Source organism: Lactuca virosa, chromosome 9, assembly GCF_052849685.1.
Source record: "Lactuca virosa cultivar CGN04683 chromosome 9, Lactuca_virosa_CGN04683_v6, whole genome shotgun sequence".
Taxonomy (NCBI): Eukaryota; Viridiplantae; Streptophyta; class Magnoliopsida; order Asterales; family Asteraceae; genus Lactuca; species Lactuca virosa.
The window spans coordinates 150,200,336-150,214,828 of NC_136434.1; positions in this window are offsets into that span (position 1 = coordinate 150,200,336).

Here is a 14,493-nt window from a genome sequence, read left to right on the forward strand (position 1 = left end):
GCCAATGATCCATGATTATTTAGATGGGCTAAACCAATAAGTTAATCCATGGATAGTCCGTGGAGGTTAAACCCATGGAGCATAAGAATGTGGAAAGTCATGGAGCATTAGGGTTTACAAAGTGTAACCCTAGCATTTGCCACACTATAAATAGAACCCTCATGAGCCAAAATCGGTTACACCATCTCTTTGAGATAAGTAAATTATTCTCTTAAGCTTCCTCTTGCATATTGGTGTTTGTGAACCATTAGCGGCATCACACTTGAGGTGCTTAAGATTTCAAAGGTCAAGAACTCTACCCTACTCAAGAGGTAAGCATCCAAACTAAGTTTTTATTATATAGCTTCAATTGTATAAAATACATTTATAATTAGAGAAAACATAGATCCAAAGCATTTAGGGTTGCATGTGCACCATAGGAGTGTTATAGTGCTCAAAACCCAACAGTGATATCAGAGCCTAAGATTGTTTTCTATTATATTTGATGCTTACTAGTTTTTCAAAGATGAAAAAGTCGAAATTTTGGCCTCTGACTGGTGAACTCGCCAAGTCCATGAACAGACTCCACGAGTCCACTCAGTAACAGAGCAAGTCGCCGAGTCCAGTTCATGCACTCGACGAGTTGAAGGCTCTGTGTGCAGAATTTCGAGTTTCTTGGCCTGGTTTGGATTGGGAACACTACCACAAACTGTTTTGGATAATTGGAAATGTTTTTATATGTATAAGACAAGTCAGTCTTATCGTTATTAGGCCTCATTCACGAATCTGGTCTATAAGGGGGGTATAAGGTTAATGCCCATAAAATGGTGGTTTAATGGGTGTCCACTATCACCCACCGCTTCCTTGACTTGTGGAGGGTCGTTAGCCGAACGGGTAGGATAGAACATTAACTCTCCCTCATTAAAAGTGTAATGATAAATATAAAGTAACTAAACTTTTATTAAATTCCCAATCTTAGTTACTTTAGGAAAAATGTGAAAATGGTGTTAATCCATGAAATTACACTTTTCACCTTGTTAAGTCGTTAGTGGAGCGTGTGTGGTTAACCGAAACACTAATCTGGGACTGACATAGTGTGGCAAAGGGTAACTTGATGTTAATCATAGATCAATGGAGCGTGTGTGGTAACCGGCACATTTATTAGGTGATTTGTAACATTGGGTGTACCAATTTTATTTGCATGGTTATTCACACCTTGTTTTTGATCCTCGGCATCCCAGTCACAAACTTGAAGGGCACAATCAAGATTTAAACATGCCATTGAAAAGTTCAATGAATCTCAAAGATCTAGGAATTTAAAACCAATTAAAACTTAATAATCTATTTCGTTTTTCATGGTGGAAATTGGTAAATCGTCATTTACCTACCTTCAAATATTTTACAATTGGATTACGGAATCCCTCTTCGCAATTGTAGGATATTGTGTTGGGTCCTAGCCTTAATATTTCATATTGGGTGTAATATTAAGGATTATCATCTAACCTAAACCTTGTTCTTTTTATTTTCAGATGTCTATCCAAAACAATGCTTCCAACCCAATTCCTTTAGGCTCTTTCTCCCTCATGAACCTATGTGGGAGGGTTATTTTCAATGGCTCGAACTTCAATGACTGGATTCGTAACATCAGAATGGCTATTCGCAATGAGGACAAATAATATGTCATGGATAAAGAGCTTAAGGAGATTGATGTAACCACTGCCACTTCAGAACAAATCGCTGAACACATTACTCATGAGAGGGATGAGACAAAGGTGTCGTGTCTAATGATTGCTACCATGACTGCTGAGCTACAGAAATCCTATGAGGACTACTATCCCTATGAAATGTATCAAGATTTGATGGAAAGATACCATCAAAGTGCTCGGCTGGAGAGGTATGAGATCATTGCCTCCATGATCACAACCAAAATGAAGGATGGTGAACCCATCATGGCCCACTTGCAAAAGATGCAGAGATTCGTGGACCGCTTGCTAAAATTCAATGTCAATTTTGATGAAGAGTTCGCCATAGATATTATTCTACACTCTTTACCTTCTTGTTATGATCAGTTTCGTATGACCTATCATATGAACAAGGAGGAGGTCACTCTTAGCAAGATTGAAGGCCGTTTTGATGGGTTTTCAGCATCCTAACACTCCTATGGTGTACATGCAACCCTAGATACCTTGGACCTATGTTTTACTATGAATACATGCAAATTTGTTTTTCCAAAGTTCATAACCTATCTAGCATGGCATGGGGAACTTTAAACATAAAAGATAGAAGAATTACATACCTTTCAATAGTGAGTTGATTCCTTGGAGTTTGAGAGCCAAGCACCAATAATGTGGATGCCTCAAATGGAAGTCACAAATCACCACAAACTTTGGAAAAACTATGAGAGTGTATGTTTGCTTGTAGAAATCGGCCACCTTCTTTTCACACACAACTAGTGCCATTTCAAGCATCATAAGCTCCTTTATATAGTGTGGGGAATTAGGGTTACATCCATGTAAACCCTAATACCCATGACTCTTCCTTTCCAAGGATCCATGGGTTAAAAGCTCCATGGACTATCCATGGACTCCCATGCATGCCAAGCCTATTCCAAATGAGTATTAGCCCACACTTATATAAATATAAGAGCCCATATTTAATTAGTCACCTTTTTGATCACCAAATTAATTCTAAATTAATTTATGATCAAATACTAATTAAATAATATGATTTCATATTAATATATTATAACTTATAATATATTAACAAATCATAAACATACAATTCCCAAAGGTTTAACCATACAAACAGTTCGGGTGAAGTGCAACCCAAATGGACCATGCCGGGTCGGGTCAAGTATATACCAAATAAAGTTATGGACTTAGACACCTTATCCAACAGTCTGCCACTTGGATAAGTATAATAACTATATTTGCCTATATTACTTCAGGAACCAACCGGCAATCGTAGCTCTTAAAACTCGGTTGAACTATTAAGCGCCATTTTAGATAAGTGATCATATAATCCTCTGTTCTCAAGATATCAGCCGGACAAATACATGGAACAACGTCGTACTTATTGTCCAGCAGTTTGTTTCCCGGTTTCCGATTTGTTTGACATAGAACTAAATCGAACACATCAATTAGGTTCTGTCCGGGACCGGTACATAGGTCAAAACAAAATCATCGAGGGGCCCAGATATCGCTTCTAATCCTCCAACGACTAGAAGGAACAAATAAACTTCGACTCATATACTTGTTCTACTACTTGTTGAATTATACATAAAGGCACGTTTTATAACATCAAGTTACTAATGCGTTTTCGTGCAATCAATGCACAACCAACTCATAGGCAACAACTCATATCTCTAGGTTTGAAGACTTATATGATATTACCGTCTCACGATCACTCGAGATAAATTACATGAAGTGATGCAAGTGAGCGTGGGTTTTTTCCAATACTCAGAACTTATGAGCACTCATGAATGTTGTAGCAACCATTGCTATGGGTAAATACCTTTAGTCATCTACAAGCCTAATTCATGACAGTCTTAATTCATACCTACTTCCGACGTATGACCGACTGTGGAAGTTTGAATAAAGTAATTTATTCTGGAAGTCAAAACATGCAAAACTGAAACAATAGTAAATAATTGACAAAAGACAGTAACACCTTACTCATAAATAAACACACCTTGTATTCATCATAAAATGTCGATTACATTTTACAAGTTTCAGAAATAGCTATCTAATTTGTAAAACTAATATCATCCTTCAGCCCGATGTGCCTCGCATGCTGTAAATGCTTAATCCTCGTCAGTCCCTTCGTGAGGGGATCTGCAGGATTCTCTTCTGATGATACCCTCTTTGCCACGAGGAGTCATTCTTCTATCTTATGTCTTATGAAGTGATATTTTCTGTCAATGTGTCTGGATCTGCCATGATCTCTCGGTTCCTTGGCTAAGGCAACCGCACTATTGCTGTCACAGAAAATCTCCATAGGCTCCTTAATAGCTGGTACAACTCCAAGGTATCCGATGAAGTTCTTAAGCCATATCACCTCCTTTGCCGCTTCACTCGCTGCTATGTACTCTGATTCACAGGTCGAATCAACTACCGTCTCCTGCTTGGAACTCTTCCAAGAGATTTCCCCTCCGTTTAGGGTAAAGACCCAGCCCGACTGAGAGTGGAAGTTATCCCTATCAGTCTGGAAGCTAGCATCACTATACCCTACTACTCTCAAGTCATCACTCCCACCAAGGGTAAGGATCCAATCCTTAGTCCTTCGTAGGTACTTGAGAATATTCTTTACCGCAGTCCAGTGAGCCTTGCCAGGGTTCCCCTGATATCTGCTGACCATGCTTAAAGCGAAGGCCACATCAGGACGGGCACAAGTCATAGCATACATGATCGAGCCAATAGCGGAAGCATATGGTAATCGACTCATCTAAGCTATCTCAGCCTCTGTACTCGGGCTCTGAGCCTTGCTCAGTTTGGCATTGCTTTGGATCGGTAATTCTCATTTCTTGAAATTCTGCATGTTGAATCTTTTCAACACCTTATCCATGTAGGTACTCTGACTAAGTCCAATTAGTCTTTTACTCCTGTCTCTTAATATCCTTATCCCTAGGATATAGGCAGCCTCTCCAAGATCCTTCATAGCAAAGCACTTCCCAAGCCAGGACTTCACCTCCTGCAAGGTTGGGATGTCATTTCCTATGAGCCGTATGTCATCCACATACAACACCAAGAAGCTAACTATACTTCCACTAGCTCTGACATATACACAAGACTCATCTTCACTTCTCGAAAAACCAAACTCTTTTACTTTCTCATCGAAACAAAGATTCCATTTTCTAGGTGCTTGTTTCAATCCATAGATGGATTTCTCAAGCTTACACACTCTATTAGGGTACTCTGTGCTGACAAAACCCTCTGGATGACTCATGTAAACATCCTCATCTAACTTCCCATTAAGGAAAGCGGTTTTGACATCCATTTGCAATATTTCATAGTCATGAAATGCAGCAATGGCTAACATAACCGTAATAGACTTAATCTTTGCTACCGGTGAAAAGGTCTCATCATAATCAACTCCCGGAGTTTGAGAAAAGCCCTTTGCAACCAGTCGCGCGTTATAAGTGTGTACATTGCCATCCATGTCGGTCTTCCTCTTGAAGATCCATTTGTACCCGACTGTCTTACGACCTGGTACATTGTCAACCAAGTTCCAAACTTGATTTTCATACATGGACTGTATCTCGCTGTCCATAGCCTCTTTCCATTTAGCAGCCTCAGGGCCTGCCATGGCTTCCGTGTAGCTATTAGGTTCATCCAGATTTACCAGTGTGCTATCACTGATAAGTGTATCACCTTCCGCAGTAATATGGAAACCATAGTAATGCTCAGGTGCATTCCTAACTCTCGTGGAACGCCTTAGAGGTACAGACTCGTCAGTCGGATCAAAAAGAGTTTCCTCCTCAGGTTGATTGCTAGGGTTTGAGGTTCCTTCACCACTTGACTCTTGAATTTCTTCAAGGTCAATTTGCCTCCCACTGTTTCCTTGGTTCATGAAATCTCTTTCACAAAAGACCCCTCTCCTTGCCACAAAGACCACATTCTCATTGGGTCTCTAGAAGAGGTAACCAAAGGATTTCTGTGGGTAGCCGATGAAAATACACCTCTCACTTCGAGGTTCGAGCTTATCGTGAGTCTTGCGCCTCACAAAAGCCTCGCAACCCCAAATCTAGATGTGATCCAAGTTGGGAACTTTCCCAGTCCACATCTCATGAGGTGTTTTGGCAACCTTCTTTGTAGGGACTAGATTAAGGATATGGGCGGCAGTCTCTAAGGCATACCCCCAAAAAGAGATTGGTAGCGAAGCTCGACTCATCATGGAGCGAACCATGTCCAACAAGGTCAGATTACACCTCTCAGCCACACCATTCAGCTGTGGTGTCCTGGGAGGTGTCAATTGTGAGACAATCCCACACTCCTTAAGATAGTCTAGGAACTCTGTACTAAGATACTCACCACCTCGATCGGATCGAAGCATCTTAATGTTCCTGCCCAATTGATTTTCTACTTCCTGTTTAAACTCTTTAAACCTTTCAAAAGTCTCTGACTTATACTTGATTAAGTAGATATAACCATATCTACTATAATCATCAGTAAAAGTCAAATAATAGCGATTAGAATCCCTTGTGGCGATTTTGAAGGGTCCACATACATCAGTATGTATAAAGTCCAATAAACCCTCACCCCTTGCACAAGTACCAGTGAAGGGTGATTTTGTCATTTTCCCAAGCAAACAAGATTCACAACTATCATCGGACTTTAGGTCAAATGACTCCAAGACTCCATCCTTTTGGAGTTGGCCTATGCGTTTCTTGCTTACATGTCCAAGACGACAATGCCACAATTATTCTTTATCCAAGCTAGTAGAGGAATCAATACACACACATTATTTCCTAGGTTATCTACAACCGACACAGTTTCATACACACCATCACAAGGTAATGCTTTAAAATAAAGAACATTATTAAAGAAAGCATTAATGCCACCACATTCATTATCAAACGAAAAAGGTAAACCCTTGTTTGTACAAACCATGAAAAGAAATAATATTCCTCGCCATTTCAGACGAGTAAACACATTTATTCAAATCTAACTTTAACCCACTACTTAGCAACAAAGTATAAACTCCAATCTTGGTAACAGGTGAAGCCTTCCTATTCCCCATGATTAAGTTTATCTTCCTGTGCTCCACATCCTCACTTCTTCTTAGGCCCTGCAAATCAGAACATATGTGAATACCACAACCTGTATCAAGGACCCAAGAGTTAGAATATGGTGAGTTATTAGACAATATAGTGTAAATATCTTCATGTGATGGTTTTACTTTCCCATCCTTGACATCCTGCAAGTACTTTGGGCAGTTTCGCTTCCACTGCCCCTTGTTCTGGCAATAGAAGCAATCAGCATCCTTAGGGATGGCAGAAGGAGTAGCAGAACCACCTTTGGTTCCACTTGATGAGGAGCCATCAAGAGACTTTCCCTTGGTACCCTTCGAAGGGTTGTTCCTCTTCTTCCCTTTGCCTTGTCCGATAGCCAAAAAAGGGGTTGCTGTAGGAGTAGGAGTAACAACCGACTTACCTTTAAGACCACTTTCGGTGGTCTTCAGAAGTCCTTGAAGCTTGCTGAGTGTAACTTCCTCCTTGTTCATGTGGTATGTCATGCGGAATTGATCATAACACGAGGGTAGGGAGTGCAAAATGATGTCAATTGCCAACTCCTCAGGGAAGTTCACATTCAATTTCTACAAACGGTCCACATACCTTTGCATTTTCTGCATGTGGCCCGTGATGGATTCACCATCCTTCATCCGGGTTGTTATCATGGAGGAGATTATTTCATACCGCTCTTGACGATCACTCTGATGGTACCTTTCCATCAAGTCCTGGTGCATCTCAAAAGGGTAATAGTCCTCATAGGACTTTTGGAGCCCGGCTGTCATCGTGGCCATCATGATACATGCCACTTTGGTGGCATCTCTCTCATGTGTCCTGTATTCAGCGATCTCCTCAGGAGTAGCAGTAGACTCATCGAGTTACTTAAGCTCCTTGTCGAGGACATATTCCTTGTCCTCGTAACGAGTGACCATCTTGATGTTCCGGATCCAATCCATAAGGTTGGAACCATCGAAGATGACTCTCCCACAAAGGTTCATGAGAGAGAAGGAGCCAGTAGGGTTAGAACCCGAAGCATTGTTGGAAGACCTCTGAAAAGAAGAAAGACAAGTTTAGATTAGATATATAGAGTCCTTAATAAGACACCCAAATGTAATATTAAGGCTAGCACCCAACACAATATATTATAACATAGAAGAGGGATGCCATACTCTAAGCTATAACATATTTGAAGGTAGGTGAATGACGATTCACCAATTTCCACCATGAAAACGAAATAAATTATTAGGTTTTAATTGGTTTTGAAATTCCTAGATTCTTTTGAGATTCATTGAATATTTCAATGGCATGTTTCAATCTCGATTGTGCTCTTCAAGTTTTGTGACTGGGATGCCGAGGATCACAAAACAAGGTGTGAATAACCGTGCAAATTCACTTGGTATCCTTAATATTATCACCTAATCAATGTGCCGGTTAACCACACGCGCTCCACCGATCTATGATAAACATTAAGTCACCCTTCGTCATCCTTACTAGTCCAAGTTAGTGTGCCGGTTAACCACACACGCTCCACCAACGACTTGGTAAGGTACAAAGTGTGAATTTCATGGGTTAACACCATTTTCACATTTTCCTAAAGTAACTAAGATTGGGAATTTATAAAAACATTTAGTTACTTTATAATAATCATTATACTTTTATTGAGAATTTAAAGTCATTGTCCTACCCGTTCGGCTAACGACCCTCCACCAGTCAAGGAAGCGGTGGGTGAGAGTGGACAACCATTAAGCTGCCATTTTATAGGCAACAACCTTATACCCCTTTATAGACCGGCTTCGTGAATGAGGCCTATTAACGGTAAAACGACTTGATCTTATACATATATAAATATTAACCATTAATCTTATACTAGTATAAGGGTTGAATTTTAGCTTTTAAAATCCTAAGGGTTGGAATTAAAGTATTTTAATGTGTGTGTGACTTTACAAATTCCAAAACTTGAGGGAAAGTTTTGAAACTATTCAAAACTTTTCATTTCATAAGTTATGAGTTAATGGTTCATAAAAGTGAAGACTCTTCATTTTATGTAACTTATGTGTTTTAAATGTACATTAAAAAAAGCGACCTTGGGAAATCCATAACTTGAGGACAAATTATGGATTCCATTAAAACACATAATGGATGAAGAATTAATCATTAAACAATTTAGCAAGTAATTCCTATGATCTAACAATAACTCATAAGAACATGAATATCATATCAAAACTTCAAGAATCATATGAACACATATAAAACATGGAATTTTGATATTAGCCATTGTAAATGGATTAGCATAACCATTAAACCATCTAAAACAAGTTTTAAAACACCAAAACAGTTTAGGGTAATGTTTCTAGTCCATTTCCAGCAGCAAAAGTCGAAAAACTGCAGTCAGAGCCTCCTACTCGTCTAGTGCAGGAACCTACTCGACGAGTAGGATGAATTTGCACTTGGACTCGTCGAGTCCCCCATGGACTCGACGAGTCCACTTTCCAGACAGCTCAATTTTTCGATTTTTCAACAGTTTGCATCAAGTATTCAAGAAAACAATCCTAGGGTCTGATACCACTGATGGGTTTTCAGCATCCTAACACTCCTATGGTGTACATGCAACCCTATAAACCTTCGATCTATGTTTTACTATGAATACATGCAAATTTGTTTTTCCAAGGATCATAACCTATCTACCATGGCATGGGGAACTTTAAACATAAAAGCTAGAAGAATTACATACCTTTCAATAGTGAGTTGATTCCTTGGAGTTTGAGAGCCAAGCACCAATAATGTGGATGCCTCAAATGGAAGTCACAAATCACCATAAACTTTGGGAAAACTATGAGTGTGTATGTTTGCTTGTAGAAATCGGCCACCTTCTTTTCACACACAACTAGTGTCATTTCAAGCATCATAAGCTCCTTTATATAGTGTGGGGAATTAGGGTTACATCCATGTAAACCCTAATACCCATGACTATTCCTTTCCAAGGATCCATGGGTTAAAAGCTCCATGGACTATCCATGGACTCCCACGCATGCCAAGCCCATTCCAAATAAGTATTAGCCCACACTTATATAAATACTAGAGCCCATATTTAATTAGTCACCTTTTTGATCACCAAATTAATTCTAATTTAATTTATGATCAAATACTAATTAAATAATATGATTTCATATTAATATATTGTAACTTATAATATATTAACAAATCATAAACATACAATTCCCAAAGGTTTAACCATACAAATAGTTCGGGTGAAGTGCAACCCAAATGGACCATGCCAGGTCGGGTCAAGTATATACCAAATAAAGCTATGGACTTAGACACCTTATACAACACTTTTAAGGACTGCAGAAAGAAACTTGAAAGGCAAATCGGTTGTGTCTACTCCTACTACTACTACTACTACTTCTGCCCCTGTTCTGGAAATCGGACATGGGAAGGGAAAGAAGAGGAAGGCTCCCACCAAGAGCCTTAAGGGAAAGTCTCTTGATGGATCCTCTTCTAGTGGGACCAAAGCTGGTTCTGCTAATTCCTCTTCCAATCCGAAGGATGCTGATTGCTTCCATTGTCATGAAAAAGGGTACTGGAAACGAAGCTGCCCCAAGTACTTGCAGGCCATAAAGGATAGGAAGATCAAACCCTCCTTTGCAGGTATTTACACTATTCAGTCTAATAACTCATCACATGCTAATTCTTGGGTCCTTGATACCGGTTGTGGATTTCACATTTGTTCAGATTTGCAGGGACAAAAAAGAAGTAGGGATGTGGAGCACGGGAAGATAAATTTCATCATGGGAAATAGGAAAATGTCGCCTGTGACCAATATTGGAGTTTACTCTTTATTGCTTAGTAATGGTTTAAATTTAGATCTGAATAATTGTTGTTACTAGGCCGATATGGCGAGAAATATTATTTCCTTTCATAGTTTGTACAAACAAGGTTTTACCTTTTTTTTAATAATGAAGTTGGTACTATTAATGCTTATTACAATGGTGTATTTTATTTTGAAGCAATACCTTGCAATGGTGTATATGAAACTGTGAATGTTGTAGATAACCTAGGAAATAATGCGTTACACATTGATTCTTTGGATAAGGCATGCTTGTGGTATTGTCGACTTGGACATGTCAACAAGAAGCGCATAGCCCAACTCCAAAAGGATGGAGTCTTGGAGTCATTCGACTTAAAGTCGGATGAGACTTGCGAATCTTGTTTACATGGAAAGATGACCAAGTCACCCTTCACTAGTACTTGTGAAAGGGGTGAAGGTCTGTTGGATCTCATACGCACTGATGTGTGTGGACCATTCAGAACCGCCACAAGGGATGCTAACCGCTTCTATGTGACTTTTACTGATGATTACAGTAGTTATGGCTATATCTACTTAATCAAGCATAAGTCAGAAACCTTTGAAAAGTTCAAAGAGTTTAAGCAAGAAGTGGAGAATCAATTGGGCAGGAAGATAAAGATGTTGCGATCCGATTGAGGAGGAGAGTATCTTAGTATCGAGTTCCTTGACTATCTTAAGGAATGTGGAATTGTTTCACAGTTGACGCCACCTAGGATGCCACAACTTAATGGTGTGGCTGAGAGGCGCAATAGAACCTTGCTAGACATGGTTCATTCCATGATGAGTCGAGCTTTGTTACCTATCTCATTATGGGGGTAGGCCTTAGAGACTGCCGCCCATATCATTAATCTAGTCCCTACCAAAAAGGTTTCCAAAACACCTCACGAGATGTGGAAATGGAAGGTTCCCTTGTTAGACCACATCAAAGTTTGGGGTTGCGAGACTTTGGTGAGACGCAAGAATCATGAAAAGCTCGAACCTCAGAGTGAGCGATGTATTTTCATCGGCTACCCACATAAGTCCTTTGGATATCTCTTCTATAGACCGAGCGACAATCTTGTGTTCGTTGAAAGGAGAGGAGTCTTTCGTGAGAGAGAACTCATATGCCAAGGGGACAGTGAGAGAAAAATTGACCTTGAAGAGCTTCAAGAGTCAAGCGGTGAAGGAACCTCAAACACTAACAATCAACCTGAGGAGGAAACTCCGGTTGAGCCAAATGACGAGTCCGTACCTCTCAGGTGTTCAAGTAGAGTTAGTGTTCCACCTGTGTTATATGGTTTTCATATAACAGCTGAAGGCGATACATTTATCAGTGATAGCACACTGGTAAATTTGGATGAACCTAATAACTATAGGGAAGCCATGGCAGGCCCCGAGTCTGCAAAATGGAAAGAGTCTATGGACAGCGAGATTCAGTCCATGTATGACAATCAAGTTTTGAACTTGGTTGACAATGTACCGGGTCGTAAGACAGTCAGCTACAAATGGATCTTCAAGAAAAAGACCGACATGGATGGGAAAGTACACACATATAAGGCGTGACTGGTTGCGAAGGGCTTTACTCAAATGCCGGGAGTTGATTATGATGAGACCTTCTCACCAGTAGCGAAGATTAAATCTATAAGGGTTATGTTGGATATATCTGCATTTCATGATTATGAAATATGGCAAATGGATGTCAAAACCGCTTTCCTTAATGGAAAGTTGGCTGAAGATGTTTACATGAGTCAGCCAGAGGGTTTTGTCAATGCAAAGTACCCTAATAGAGTGTGTAAGCTTGAGAAATCCATTTATGGATTGAAGCAAGCATCTCGCAGATGGAATCATTGTTTCGACGAGAAAGTCAAAGAGTTTGGATTTTCGAGAAGCGAGGATGAGTCCTGTGTATATGTCACAGCCAGTGGGAGTATAGCGAGCTTTCTGCTATTGTATGTAGATGACATACTGCTCATAGGAAACGACATCCCAACCTTGCAGGAAGTTAAGTCGTGGCTTGGGAAGTGTTTCGCAATGAAGGACCTCAGAGAAGTTGCTTACATCCTATGGATAAGGATATTCATAAACAGAAGTAAAAGACTAATAGGACTTAGTCAAAGTACCTACTTGGACAAGGTGTTGAAACGTTTCAGCATGGAGAACTCCAAGAAAGGTCACTTACCTATCCAAAGCAATACTAAACTGAGTAAGATTCAAAGCCCGAGTATAGAGGCTGAAACAACAGAAATGAGTCATATACCATATGCTTCCGCAGTTGGTTCGATCATGTATGCTATGACTTATACTCGCCCTGATGTGGCCTTTTCTCTTAGGATGGTCAACAGATATCAAGGGAACCCTAGTAAAGCTCATTAGACAGCGGTTAAGAACATTCTTAAGTACCTGCGGAGGACTAAGGACCGAGTCCTTACTCTCGATGGGAGTGATGACTTGAGAGTAACAGGGTATAGCGATGCAAGCTTTCAAACCGACAGAGATAATTTCCGCTCTCATTCGGGCTGGATATTTACCCTGAATGGAGGAGCAATGAGATGGAAAAGTTCCAAGCAGGAGACTGTAACTGATTCAACGTGCGAATCAGAGTACATAGCAGCAAGCAAAGCATCGAAGGAGGCGATATGTTTGAAAAAATTCATCGGAGACCTTGGAGTCATTCCATCCATAAAGGAGCCTATGGAGATTTTCTGCGATAATGAAGGGGCAGTTGCCTTAACTAAGGAACCGAGAGATCATGGAAGATCTAGGCATATTGACAGAAAATACCACTTCATAAGACATCAAGTAGAATAAGGACACCTCGTGGTGAAGAGGATATCGTCAGAGGACAACCCAACAGATCCCCTTACAAAGGGACTGACCAGGGTTAAGCACTTGCAGCATGCAAGGGGCATTGGGCTAACGGACGATATTAGTTTTAGTGCTTAGATAAACCGAAACTTGTAATACCTAGATTGTAATTGACATTTGATGATTGAATAAAAGGATTTTTATTTATAAGTAAAGTTACTGTCTTGTGTCAATTGTTTACTATTGTTTCACTTTGCATGTTTTGACTTCCAGAATAATAAGATTTATTCAAACTATCCATAGTCGATCATACGTTGGAAGTAAGTATGAAAGAAGACTGTCATGAGTTGGCTTGTAGATTTTCTAAGGCGTTAGGCATAGCAACAGTTTGCTACACCATTCATGAGTACTTCTGAAATAAGATTTGAGTATTGGATCAACCCGCGCTCACTTGAATCACTTCATGGAATTTATCACAAGTGATCATGAGACGATAATATCATAAAATTCTTCAAACCTAGAAATATGAGTTGTTGACTATGAATTAGTTGTGCATTGATGATACGAAAACGCATCAGTAACTTGATGTTATAAAACGTATCGTTGTGCATGATTTAATGAGTAGTTAGTACAAGCATATAATGTCAAAGTTTATCTGTTCCCTTTTATCCTTAGAGGATTAAAAGCAATATCTTGGGCCCCTCGATGATTCTGTTTTGACTTATGTACCGGGCCCGGTCAGAACTAAATTGATTTGTTCAGTTATGTTCTATGTCAGACGAATCGGAAATCGGGAAACAAACTGCTGGACAATAAGTATGACATTGTTCCATGTATTTTTCCAGCTGATAACTTGAGAACAGAGGATTATATGATCACTTATCTAAAGGATGCGTCACTGACTGGGTCAGAGTTGACAGCGGCTTTTGAAAGCTTATGATTGCTAAGTTAATATGTTCTGCTCCTCCCTTCAACGAAGATGACAACATCTTGTTTGGAGACGAACAAGAACTTATTGAGGATTTTGTTTTCCATCCCTTCCACTTAAACGTCAACAGTGATGAAGACGAAGCTCCTGTTGGGTTTTGAGCACTATAACACTCCTATGGTGCACATGCAACCCTAGATGCTTTGGGTCTAAGTTTTCTCTAATTAT